We start from the raw sequence: 9,034 nt of genomic DNA on the forward strand, positions 1-9,034 counted from the left end.
GCCTGGGAGGTCGAGGCTGCAGTGAGCCATGATCACACCACTGCACTCCAGCCTGGGCAACAGAGCAAGACCCTGTGTCAAAAACAAAACAAAATAATATGTGGTATATGGGAAAAGAATGCTTTTGTTGGGAAAGGAAAAAAATGAGATTGTAACCATTCTCATTTTTACCTCAGTTGGCCAGTGCTGTTTTATCCACCAAACATGTTGTTGCCATTGAACAATTATAGCGGAAGTGCAATTTAGGTACAGGTTGTGAATCCAAATATGTTGGGTGTTCCAAGTTAGGGTGAGATAGGTAGCAGCAATTAAGTTTGCAACCAGACAATATTTGATTTAAATTATACTGCCATTTGGTGCAATATGGAGTTCATACAGAAGTTACTTTTAGGACAAGTATAACACTTAAGATTATGATATGTGACATTATTATGACGTTGATAATAAAACATTTTGAAAATTGAAACTCAGTTCACCTCAAGTTGTATTTCCAGCAAAAAAATGAATGGCTAGAAGAGCAATTAGATAAATCATCAATTAGTTACAGTTCTAAGTGAAATACACTAAAAAATTCGTAAGGTACAAATACAAACAAACAAAGGGGGGAGGAAAATTATTAGATTAGTCATAAGACTATCAAAATATAAGTTCAAGGTTTTTTTCTATGATAGATTGTTTCCTTTCTTCATTGTCTTTACCTGAAAGGACCTCTCAGTTGTTCACACTATTATTAATTATTTTTCTAGTATGTCTATGTTACAAATATTATAAATGCTGCAAAAATTGCAAATGTCACTGAAAGAATAGAACTCCAGCCCAAATTAAGTTAGTTCATTGATCTGAACTGACAGCTGTAGCATGTATGTAAGAGTAGTCTTCTGATGACTATTTGTCCAACACATTATTTCCCTATTTCTGATCAACTGAGGAAGGGCTTTCTATTTTAAATTTTTTCTTTTTTTTTTGAGACAGAGTTTCATTCTTGTTGCCCAGGCTGGAGTGCAGTGGCATGATCTTGGCTCACTGCAACCTCTGCCTCCTGGGTTCAAGTGATTCTCCTGCCTCGGCCTCCTGAGTAACTGAGATTACAGACGCCCACCACCACGGCCAGCTAATTTTTGTATTTTTAGGAGCGACAGAATTTCTCCATGTTGGCCAGGCTGGTCTCAAACTCCTGACCTCGTGATCTGCCCGACTCTGCCTCCCAAAGTGCTGGGATTACAGGCGTGAGCCACCGCGCCCGGCCTTGTTTTAAATTTTTTCAATCCTAAAGTCCCAAGGTTTATAAAACACATCAAATGGCCTATTCTTCCTCCCACATCCTCAAGGCTCTTCAGCAATATGGTTGACCATGCAACACATCATCGCATCTGAGGAAGAGCCTAAGAAAATAATTCTAATTGCAATGATCACCTCTTTTCTCCATAACGTGAGGAGATATTAGCATGACAGGAGAGCCTCTCGCATTCTGAAAGGAAATATAGGAATTTTTGCATCCTCACTGACAAACCAAATGACAGAACTTCATATAGGAGTGAAAAATAGAACAAGGGCACTTAAAAATTGCAATTTGATTCCCCTATGCCCTATAATTCCAAGCAAAGGGGACCTGTCCTCTTCAAATCCATCAGATATATTATTTGGTTTTCAAAGTCCTCTTTTGGAGAATTTAACCAAAAGGGAAAGATTGTTAGAAAAAAGAAAATCTGAAAGAAAAAGTTTTAAAACACAGCCCAAGATGGCTGCAGGCTGGACAAATAGGTACTAATATAAGGCCTATGAACTAAAGCTGAAGTCTCGCCTGCTAGGGTGGAGTCTGTCAAATATTTCACTGGCATGACTGATTGTAATCTTGCCTATCAGATGAAGCACAAATGCAGGGTAGAATCAATCACCCCTCTCCAGACCTTAAGACCCCTACGTATTCCACAACTTTTTACTCTATATATGTTAACTGCATATTTCTTTATTTATGCATAATGTCACTAAGCACCAATCAGAATTGTAAGTGTCACCTTTCCTTCAATGCCCCTGTGGAGACAGGAAGTGACTCCATCTTGGATATGAATGTGCCATGTTGTATTCTAATTAACCCCAGTCCTGCAAATGCCTTCTGATTCTTACTTTATTTGCTATCCTTAGTGTAAGAAGATGACAATCTGGATGTCATCACACAAATCATAGGCTATGATGCATGTAACATTCTTGCCTGTTCTGGAGGCTGCCTTTTATTGTCTTGCTGGACACACACGGCCTTTCCCTATGGTACAGAAGCCCCGGGTCTGGGGAGTAGCAGTGTGGAGATCTATCTTCTGCCTTGCAGCTAAAATCCCAAGACTACGCTTCTGCCTGTAAGTTCTCCCCCAGTAAAACACTCTAGACCAAACTGAATTTATTTCCCTCCTTTTCTGGTTTCCAGCTCCCTTGGCATTTGGGGGTCATTTTGGATATAAGGCCCTTTCATGGAACAGCCCCCTTTTCCCATTTTCTTTCTTTTGTTTGTTTGTTTGTTTGTTTGTTTGCTCTGTTTTGAGACAGGGTCTCACACTGTCGCCCAGGCTGGAGTGCAGTGGCATGATTTTGGTTCACTGCAACCTCCGCCCTTGGGTTTTGTTGAGACAGAGTCTGGCTCTATCACCCAGGCTAGAGTGCAATGGCGCAATATTGGCTCACTGCAACCTCCACTTCCCGGTTCAAGCAATTCTCCTGCCTCAGCCTCCTGAGTAGCTGTGACTACAGGCGTATGCCACCATGCCCGGCTAATTTTTGTATTTTTGTAGGGAAGGGGTTTCACCATGTTGGCCAGGCTGCTCTCAAACTCCTGATCTCAGGTAATCTGCCTGCCCCGGCCTCCCAAAGGGCTAGGATTACAGGCGTGAGCCACTGTGTCCAGCCTAAATTTTTAAAACATATATTGAGAGAACTGAAAAGAGGAAGCAGGGAGATATAACAGAAACAAGGACCATCCCTCATATGGAAAGTCAATACATGACATTTGAAGCAAGGGTCGTGAAATCGCATCACGAGCTTGTTATTTGGAACTATTGAGATAAATGCTAGAAGAAATGCCTAACAGAATTCGAAGTATTGGCCTTGGAGGTCAGGAGTCCGGGAGTTGGGAGCTGAGGAGACACACTCGTGAGTCCATTTTTGATAAACTTCAACTGTGCCATGCATCCTTTAAATTTGAAATTTTTGAAAAGTTAAAGGTTAAAACAAATCAAAAGGGCCTTGCAGAGCTGTGTTCTCACCAGTCCCCATGGCAGTCCCTTGGCAATTCACAGATAGGGCTCCCACTACCCAGGTTAGCTCAGGCCACAAGCCCGGGTGCCTCCTCGTCCTTCTCATGTGGGAGGTTATGTAACCCATCCAAGGTCACAGAGGCAGTGGGTGTCAGTCCACAGTCACGGCTCAGGGCTTCTGTCAGAACAGGGACCTCCTCGGGGTGGGGCATGTGAGTGCCCTTGTGCTGTGACTCAACCCAGTTCCCCGTGTGACTCCACAGGGAGCTCAGAGAAAGTCAGCCCACACCCACTTTCACCTGAGGACACCCCAGTGGGGCAGAGCGGGCCTTCCCTGCTCCACCCCAAGCAGGACTCATGCCCCAGCCTTTCTGGGGCACATTGCTACATATTTCAAAATGAGCAAATAAGTACTTTCATGAACATGGCTAGTGGGGAAGAAAGGAGATTATTGCCCTCATTTTGTGGATGAGAAAATTGAAGTTAAAAGAGGGTAATGAGCCGGGTGTGGTGCTCACGCCTGTAATCCTAATGCTTTGGGAGGCAGAGGCAGGTGGATCACCTGAGCTCAGGAGTTCGAGACCAGCCTAGGCAACGTGGTGAACCCTGTCTCTACTAAAACACAAAAATTAGTTGAGTGTGGTGGCACGCACCTGTAGTCCCCAGCTACTTGGGAGGCTGAGACAGGAGAATCACTTGAACCCAGGAGAGAGAGGTTGCTGTGAGCTGAGACTGTACCACTGCACTCCAGCCTGGGTGACAGAGTGAGACTCTGTCTCCAAAAAAATAAAACAAAAAAGAGGATAATGATTTGTTCAGGGCACACCACTGATCCCACCCCTGATTTGGATGCAGGCCTGACTCTAGCACCTGGGTTCTTGGGTCACTGAGGTAAAGCACACTGACTTAGGTTTGTAAAACGTGGGCCAAATAGCAGCTGAGTCACTGGGTTGCTGTGAAGGTCAAATGAGGTCAGGTAGATATGGGACTCTTGGGAGGGTTGTTGGTACATCCCAACCACCTCACACATTTCAGCTGTTAATGGTGATGATGATGTCAGAGCTGGGAGGGCTGGAGAGATGCCCCAAACCTGGGGTTCAGGTGTAGCCTGTTGAGGCTCCCTTGAGAATCTAATGAAAGCAGATGACCCTCTGTTCTGCAGGCAGCCTCAAGACAGTGTTTTGCACGTTAAGACCCTCCTAGGTGCTCTAACATCTTGCATTTCCACAGATGATAAAATGAAGCCTCTGGCTGATATTTCCTTGGATCTGTTTCCCAGCTCAGGAAGGTGTTCTTGAATTCTGAAGCAGACATCTGGAGCCTGCGACTGAGCAGCTGCCATGATAGGAAAGGGGAAAGACCTCTGGTTACCTTCCAGAAAGACGAGAGAAGGTGTCTGTCTCCTCCACGACCTAACTGTACACAGCAGGATGCAATTACCTCTAGAACCACTGAGGAAGCAGACAGTAAACTGGACATCCATCTGTCCCGAGGCACAAAAATATTTGCAGGCATGAAAATATTTGCAGGCACCTCCCCTGTCCAGATTCAGACTAGGCCCTTCCACCACAGCAGTCCCCACAGCTGGGTGGAAGCCTGGAGGTCAGGAAGGAGGAGCACTAGTTGCTTTCAACACTTTAATGGTGAAACCATGCAGAGAAGCACTTCTCATGTTAATCCATCTCACACACATTCCAAGAGCACCTACTATGTGTAAGGCACACAGTGGGACAAGCAGATGAACAAACAGAATCTCTGTGGGAAGTGGTGAGTGATATTCTAGCAGTTCTCATACAATGCTGCGGGATGTAAAACACACTCTAGCTGGGGGAACTGACCAGGAAGGAACACGGGCTTGTTGAAACACATGATATTGGAAGTGACTATATCAAGATGCCCCAAAGTCAACTCATGACTTTTACCACCAACCTGACCTTTCACTGCCCAGTGAAAGTTGCCATCATCTGATTCAGTTACATGTCACACTTCCCACACTCTCACTCTCCATACACATCTAGGGTCTTGCTGACTTTTCCTCCTCTATGTCTCTGCTGTCCACTTCTCTCCATCTTTAACATCTACTTCAGCAGCTTCTCCTTTGGTCCACCCTCCAATCTAGCTTCCAATCTGAACGACCTCATCTAAGAACAGATGTGATCATGGTTAATCCCTTTTGAAAATCTTTCAATGGGCCGGGCACGGTGACTCACGCCTGTAATCCCAGCACTTTTGGAGGATGAGGTGGGCTGATCACCTGAGGTCAGGAATTCAAGACCAGCCTGGCCAACATGGTGAAACCCCGTCCGTACAAAAATACAAAAATTAGCTGGGTGTGTTGGCATGCACTTGTAATCCCAGCTACTCAGGAGGCTGAGGCAGGAGAATCGCTTGAGCCCAGGAGGCAGAGGTTGCAGTGAGCCAAGACCATGCTATTGCACTCCAGCCTGGGAGAGTGAGACTCCGTCTCAAAAAAAAAAAAAAAAAAAAAATATATATATATATATATATATATATATATATATATTTCAGTGGTACTTCTATTGTTATCTGTTTTTTTGTTTGTTTGTTTGTCTGTTTGAGACGGAGTCTCGCTCTATCACCAGGCTGGAGTGCAGTGGTGCAATCTTGGCTCACTGCAAGCTCCACCTCCTGGGTTCAAGCAATTCCCTTGCCTCAGCCTCCCAAGTAGCTGGGACTACAGGTGTGTGCCACCATGCCTGGCTAATTTTTTTTTTTTGAGTAGAGACGGGGTTTCACCATGTTAGCCAGGATGTTCTCGATCTCCTGACCTCGTGATCTGCCAGCCCTGGCCTCCCAAAGTGCTGAGATTACAGGCGTGAGCCACTGCGCCCAGCCTGTTATCTGTTTGAACAAGTCCCAGTCTTCCTTCCAGGTCTGGTTCAAATGGAACTTCTCCCCAGTTCGCCAGTAGGGTGTGTTCTCTCTCCCGCAGTATTTCATGAGAACGTCAAGAACAGGGCTTAGGAGCCCCCTCTTAGTCTGGCCCAGACCTTTCTTTCTGCCTCATCTTGCATTGTAGCCCTCCTCATTATCCACCCCTCCGCAGAGCTGCTCTGCTTGTAATAAGTCATATTACCTAGGCTCCCTCTCATCTCACCTTTTTGCGTACGTTCTTCCCCATCTCTGGCCAAGTCCATTTTTCTTCCCCTCTTTGCCTGGATGATTCATTATTTATTTTTTGGCTGCTCAGACACTCATTCGTAAGAGGTGCTAAAACCTGAGAAAATGAAGTGTTGGAAGGATTGTTTGATAAGCTGCTTGGAATGTCAGTGAGTTCTCTAAGAGGCATGCCTCAATCATAATGGCTGGGAGTTGATTGCCTTCCTAGAAGATTCCGTCTGGGTAAATATTAGGCTCTTGCTTTGCTAGTAATTAGGGTGAGCAAATGTGGGCCACAGCTGAATTGTTTAGGACAGGAAAGAGAAGCCAAGGACTGTCAAAAGAAACCTTCCTTTTTCTAAACCTTCCTCCACATAATGTTGTTCCTCCTCCAAATAAATGTTAAACTAGTTTTAGTTGAAATTGAGAGCAAAACCCACAAACAATAAAAAGGAAGTCGGGAGAGGCAGAAAAAAATGCACAGAACAGAAGAATGTGTCATTAAGAGTTAAACATCATCAGAAAAAGAAGAGATATGCATAAAACAAGAACACTATGCTATGGAAAAGAAACAATCAGAGAACAAGAAAGAGCTCTTAGAAATTAAAAATGTAGGCCAGGCGCAGTGGCTCACGCCTGTAATCCCAGCACTTTGGGACGCCAAGGCAGGTGGATCACCTGAGGCCAGAAGTTCAAGACCAGTCTGGACAACATGGTGAAACCGGTCTCTACTAAAAATACAAAAAATTAGTTGGGCCTGGTGGTGGGCACCTGTAATCTCAGCTACTTTGGAGGCTGAGGCAGAAGAATCTCTTGAACTTGGGAAGCGGAGGTTGTAGTGAGCCGAGATCATACCATTGCATTCCAGCCTGGGCAACAAGAGCTAAATTCTGTCTCAAAAAGAATTAAAAAATAAAAATAAAAAAGAATAAAAATGTAATAGCTGTTTGGTCAGGATAGGGTCAATGCTGTAATAAACCATCACAATCTCAGTGGGTTGTGACTATGAAAGCTCATTTCTTGTTCCCATCACAGTCCCATTCTTCCCCAAGTCACAGGAAGGAATTAGCTCCATGTAGTCATTCAGGGACCCAGGTAACTTCCTTCATGAGGTCTTGCCATCTCCTAGGGTATTGAAGTACCCTACTTCTAGCCAGCAGATGAAAAAGAGCAGGAGAAGAAAAGAAGATACAGAAAGAAAATAAAAGTTACTGGGCACCACTGGGGAAGTTGGGGCACCAACTTATTTCTCTAAAAATTGTTAATTAAAGGAAAAGAATTAAGCATTTTTTATGCCTAACTGCATTTTCTGGTAATTAAATAGCCAAAATGAATGAAGGAAAGCTCTTCTATGCAGAAGAATCTCAGCTACTACATGAAGAAAAAATTAGAATTAGAAAATTATCATTTTTTAAGCCCGTAAGAAAATAACTGATTCAAGCAATGGTTTTCAATGAATGCCAAAATCACTCAGTGAAAGGTTGATGGAGAACTTTTCAGTGAAGGGTAAGGATGCCATTGCCTGAACCTAAAGATAGATCTTAGCATCATTAAAAGCAAGACCAGCAGACATCATATGCCTCCAGGTGTGATGCACTGGAGACTTACAAGGTATCCCATGAAGTATAAAGAAACAAGTGACTGTATCCCTAGTGTAAAAACTCTACATGAGAATTGACCCACTTTCTTCAGGAAGTCAATAGCACTGAGAACAAATATAGGAAGAGGAATTAATTTATGTTAAAAGAGAGTTAGAGGCTGGGCACAGTGGCTCATGCCTGTAATCCCAGCAATTTGGGAGGCTAAGGCAGCCAGATCACTTGAGGTCAGGAGTTTGAGACCAGCCTGGCCAACATGGTGAAACCTTATCTCTATTAAAAACACAAAAATTAGCCAGGCGTGGTGGCCCACACCTGTAGTCCCAGCTACTCAGGAGGCTAAGGAGCGAGAATCGGCCGAACTGGGGAGATGGAGGTTGCAGTGAGCCAAGATCACATCACTGCACTCCAGTCTGGGTGACAGAGCGAGACTCCATCTCAAATAATAATAATGATTTTTAAAAAGTCAACTAATAACATAAGGTGATGAGTCTGGAAAGGATGGCAAGAAAGCACACTTCATAAATATGAAGGAAAATGAAGAAACCACTTGTGTTAGGGTTCTCTAGATGGACAGAACTAATAGGAGATATATATATATATATATATATATATATATATATATATATATATATATATATATAAAAGGGAGTTTATTAAGTATTAACTTACATGATCACAAGGTCCCACAATAGGCTGTCTGCAAGCTTGAGGAGCAAGGAGAGCCAGTCCGAGTCTCAAAACTGAAGAACTTGGAGTCCGATGTTCAAGGGCAGGAAGCATCCAGCATGGGAGAAAGATGTAGGCTGGGAGGCTAGGCCAGTCTTACCTTTTCACGTTTTTCTTCCTGCTGTATATTCGCTGGCAGCTGATTAGATGGTGCCCACCAGATTAAGGGTGGGTCTGCCTTCTCCAGCCCGCTGCCCCAAATGTTAATCTTCTTTGGCAACACCCTCACAGACACACCCAGGATCAATACTTTGCATCTTTAATCCAATCAAGTTGACACTCAGTATTAACCATGATAAGTCCACCCCTTGTCAAGCTGAACCCATACACATCTCCTGAGATCAT

The 9,034-nt window shown here is 44.0% G+C and overlaps 1 long non-coding RNA gene across 1 annotated transcript; it reads right to left on the reverse strand.

Annotated features, from left to right (window-relative positions):
• Positions 1 to 3,162: 3,162 nt before the first annotated feature.
• Positions 3,163 to 9,034, reverse strand: LOC130541002 (uncharacterized). The gene is made up of 3 exons (XR_008955040.2): positions 8,633 to 9,034; positions 6,361 to 6,480; positions 3,163 to 5,383 (listed from the first exon to the last, which is right to left on the reverse strand). It is a non-coding gene; the product is annotated as an uncharacterized LOC130541002 (long non-coding RNA).

This window comes from Pan paniscus, chromosome 1, assembly GCF_029289425.2.
Source record: "Pan paniscus chromosome 1, NHGRI_mPanPan1-v2.0_pri, whole genome shotgun sequence".
NCBI lineage: Eukaryota > Metazoa > Chordata > Mammalia > Primates > Hominidae > Pan > Pan paniscus.